Source organism: Nannospalax galili, unplaced genomic scaffold (assembly GCF_000622305.1).
Source record: "Nannospalax galili isolate Female #2095 unplaced genomic scaffold, S.galili_v1.0 scaffold1234, whole genome shotgun sequence".
Taxonomy (NCBI): domain Eukaryota; kingdom Metazoa; phylum Chordata; class Mammalia; order Rodentia; family Spalacidae; genus Nannospalax; species Nannospalax galili.
In genome coordinates this window covers 1,531,411-1,536,170 of record NW_008334665.1, presented here as the reverse complement: position 1 = coordinate 1,536,170, position 4,760 = coordinate 1,531,411, and the positions used below count along the sequence as shown (strand labels likewise).

The window sequence follows — 4,760 nt, the reverse complement described above, 5'->3', positions numbered from 1 at the left end:
AAGTAAATCCTGAATCCATCACTCTAGAGTCCAGCATTGGAAGACAAAAGAAAAATGAGGAAGAACCCAATAGAGAGATGCTTTTTGAAGCCCTTGTCAAGAAATAATTACTCTTGCCTTTATTTCTCCTTCACATCTCCTATTCAAGATCCAAAGACTTTCTTTGCCTCCTTGAGATAAGAGTTATGCAATTTGGGAGTCTTTTAGATAGACCCACTGAAGGGGTACTCCAATTGCCTTACCCTGCATCCCTGTTCAGCATGGAAGAAGCCAGAGCAGTCTATGTCCTGATTCCCAATTGACAATTTGAATAACCTCTTCAGAGGGTGGTGTGATAAGAATAGGAGGTAGGAATTGGCTAGGCAGTTAGGGCTAAAAGACCTCAAAGAAAAGTAGCCAGTTTCTTGGCTAAAACAATGTCCTCGGGCCTCTTAGCAACATACTCCGTTCCAAAGGCCAAAAATGTCAAAAACATTTGGGAGCTTCTATCTAATCCTTAAAGGATTTTAGGGGTACCTCTTCAGAAGGGGGAATGTTGGAGTAGCCAAAAACTCCATAAAAAAATTAAAAAAGAAAGAGTACATGAAGTTATCAGAAAAAAGTGATGGGGAGATATGGGGAGGAGCTGGAGGGGAAGGAGTGGGCTTGGATGTCATCAAAACATCTTATATGCATGTATGAAATTCTCTATTAATTATTTATTTAAAAAAATAAATAAGAACCTTATATTATATTATAGTAATATAACTTTTCATGGTGCATACAGATTTTCACTAAATGTTTATTAAACTGAAAAGAAAAGATGTCAGCTACATGAAGCCTTCCCTGCTTACAGCAGCTCAAGGTCACACTTCCCTTTGGTAAGCCCTCACATTGGGTTTCCTTACCAGTGTGTGAATTAATCCCAGGCTAAAGTGAAATCCTGTCGTACACGTTCTGCTTCACTCTGGATCTCTTTCAGTGCAAATAAAAAGGGAGCAATGTTTCTCCTTGTTATCATCTTTGTCATCTTCTGAGACCCATCACACTTTCCCATTGACTTTTACATGTCATATGGACGCTTCTGGACCATCTCAGCCATCACCGCATCCCGAGGTCCCTGCACACTACAGCCATTCAACACACACTGAGTAAAGTGATCTGTCAATCAAAGAATACATGAACAACGTGAAGTGAAATGGTCAAATCCTCTCAACCTAAAATGAACTATAGAAAGAAGATTTGCCTAAGAATGGCGTGTGGCCCTTCGATTGATGTCTCCCTTAACAGCTCGCATAGTGCTCTCCAAAACTGTGAGAGCTTGCCTTCATGGAGGAGGCTTCCAGGTCAGTTCCAGCTCCATTACTCCAAGTCCTGTGTCTTAAGTACGTCTTGTCTTCAGCAATAGGGTCTTACCTTCAAGTTTTTGGAGGCAATCAATATTAATCCAATGTCCAACCTCAGTTCTAAGGCCTAATAACCATGACAATGACCAGCACAACAAACTATATTGGGGCAATAGTGGCACTTTTATCTTGGGAGTAATCATTAGCTACCTAATTGTACCTAAAGCCCATTCAATGGGAAGGAACTTGTGTGTGGTACTGTAAACATAGCCAAATACACATGGCTGGAGAAGTCATAGATATTAGAGAAAACCTCAAGACTGTCACATCCCTGGACAAATGTAATTTCTTGGTGTGTACTAAGTATGAATCCTTATATTCACAGATAAATATGTCAGTCACCACTCATCAAAGAAGCTTCTTTTTCAACAGAGACTATTACAGACTCCACAACTGGTCACATACAGAGAGTAAGTGTCTGTGAAATGCCCAAGCCTAAGTGACACAGCTACAGTGGGATCTCTCTCATGGGACGTATACAAGGGGTAGAAAAAAAATACTAACACATCTCTCAGCGCTCATGGATGAAGCTCCCTTCGTGCAACAGAACGTGATGAGCCCGGGGTTCAGGGACCATTGCAGAAGGGGAGGTGCAAAGACTGTAAGAGCCAGGAGAAGAGGTGCATGACCGTATGGATAGAGTCTTACAGGCTCCTGGGACCTTGCTCATATGAATCTGTGGTAATACACAAGACCCATGCAAACCCCAGCCGACTGAGCTCCAGCACAGAGCTGTGGAAATGGACAGCGGGCCTCAAACCTTAGCTGAAGCACTGCTGGGCAGCTGATTACTGCTGAATGATGAAGAACTGATCTCTTTTAAGAGAGCTATTCTAGATAGGCTGACTAGACCCCAGTGGATGACTTTGCATTGAGGCACGTTCATGCACGTATACACACACAAGGACACACACACGCACATCAATAAAGAAATGAAATAAAATTGCAATAAAGAGACTAGGTTTCACTGTGTAGCCAAGGCTGACCAATAATGCACTACATGAACCTTGAGCTTGTGACTCTCCTTCCTCAGCCTCTCCAATGCTGTGTACACAGATGTATAAGGCAAAGCTGTCCTAAGAAGTGAACTTTGATTGCAAATAGTCACCCTCATATTTGTAAGCATTATCTCATGTACTATCAATGACAAGCTGCATGAACAAGTTTATTAAGCAAAAAACCAAGAGACTCCCCATCTCTTTCACTCTTGATGAGGCAAAACTTAACCTTCTATGATAGGAGTAGAACCCAGGATAAGTGCTTTCCCAGCATGCACTTTAAGTGCTGTTTTGTTAACCATTTCGCCTTCCCCTTTCCTATAAAACCAAAGCCACTTCTGTACTTTATTGAAATATAAAAGTTCAGCTCCGCCTGGGAAATGGAGGGGTAGCCCTTTCTGCCTTGACTCTCCTGACAGTAAAAGATGCAGTGTGGGCTTGAAAGCTGCCTAAAAGCAGCACCAATCGTTGTCTAGATACCGCAGAGTACACTAGCCTTTACACAAAGAGAGAGAAGCTGAAACTAGCAAACAAGAGAAAGGAGAGTCCTATCCAACACAGGTTCAATTTGTGGGAATGCCTATAGTTTGCTCACTGCTACAGTCATAATTATTTCAAAGTTGGATTTATTTTTAATACAAAACAAAGCAATATGAGAAATGTCTCAGGAAGACATGATGTTAGCAAGACAAGCGTTACACAGGAGAGGAGCGCAAAGCCCCAAGCAGTCCTTCCTTGTGCTGTGCATAATGTTACTTTGGAACATGAGGCTTGTTTCACTATAAATTGATAGCTTATTTATCTTAGCAATATAACTGCATTCACTTAATTGTAATACTGCAAAGCATGTGTGCTAATGTTGTAGAGACCTGGCATAAATAACTTTTGGAATTGCTTAATTAATGGCCATGATTACCAATACATACTTTGCAGACTGTAATTAGGATGGTAAAGTGAGAAAACTGTATGTCAGTTGGGAAAATATATACATCTTTAAGTTGCGGAACAGTATACAGAATGTTTCTAACATTTTCTGGAAAGCATTGTGTGAATAATTTGGAGCACACAACAGCTGGAGTACCACAAGCTCCTACCTGGAGGGCAAGTCCCAAGGGGCTTTGATTCAGCTCACCACACTGTACCGAGGATCTGATCTAGGTTCCTGGATCCTCAGATCCTCCAGACACTCTCTACTTTAAAAGTACAAGTGTATCCATTTATTACACTAGGTGTTTTAAATGTATTTATTTGCTTTTTGTGCTAAAGTGTTTATTGACTGTATAACCTTGAGCCTTGTTATATTTACAAGTACATGGAATTTGCTTTTTTAGTTCAACAGAATTTTACTCACACCTATTGGTAATTCAGTTTTGTTTTGTTTTTCTGATTTTGTTTTTTTTAAAGAGGAATGAGAGTCACTAGCTTGGGTTGTTTATTTCTAAGAGCTCAGCCCAGGAGTAGAGATGGTGACCCGGGGAACTGACACTTTCTGGGAGGCAGACATGGTGTGTTTTTTAGCTTTTTGTTTACCTGACTCAGAGTCACTTGGGAACAAGAAACCTCACTTGGCGAATTCCCTCCATAGAAGTTGTCTGTGCCTTGTCTGTGAGGCATTTTCTTACTTGCTAGTTGATGAAGGAGGGCCCAGCCCACTGTGGGCAGTGCCATCTCTGGGCAGATGGGCCTGCAGGGCCTAGGAAAAGTAGCTGAATTCATGCATTCTGTCATATACGTTAAGGCTTATGAACTCAGATGTCCCTCAATGAGAGTTCATCCATTGGAGCCTGGTCAGCCTATTGAAATCCAGTGGGGAAGGGAATCTATGAGGGGCAGATAGCGGACTGGGTCTAAAACTGATTAAGATGTATGATATGCACAAAAATTCAATAAAACATAGACTATAAAAATTTCTATCTAAATAGGTCATAAGAAAGGAAAGGCAGAAGAAGTCATGAGAAGCGGGTCAGCGGGTTCCTCCTCAGTCTGCGCTCCAGTTCCTGCTCCAGCTTCCTGCCTCGAGCTCCTACTTGACTTCCCTCAAAGACGGCGGACTGTACTTTTGATGACTAAGACGAAATAACCCTTTCTCTCCCAGGTTGGTTTTGGTCAGTGTTTTATCACAGCAACAAGAAAGGAAAGGCAGAAGAAGTCATGAGAAGCGGGTCAGCGGGTTCCTCCTCAGTCTGCGCTCCAGTTCCTGCTCCAGCTTCCTGCCTCGAGCTCCTACTTGACTTCCCTCAAAGACGGCGGACTGTACTTTTGATGACTAAGACGAAATAACCCTTTCTCTCCCAGGTTGGTTTTGGTCAGTGTTTTATCACAGCAACAGTAGAGAAACTAGTACAGAAGGGAAACAGATCACTTCGGGGGGGGCGTC

At 42.1% G+C, this 4,760-nt stretch overlaps 1 protein-coding gene across 1 annotated transcript in view; it reads right to left on the bottom strand.

The window, feature by feature from the left end:
* LOC103731132 (CUB and sushi domain-containing protein 1-like) overlaps positions 1–4,760 on the bottom strand; it is a gene marked incomplete at its 3' end in the record, with an annotated part of 1,440,296 nt that overhangs the window by 1,059,888 nt on the left and 375,648 nt on the right. The gene's annotated exons all lie outside the window — the stretch shown is intronic.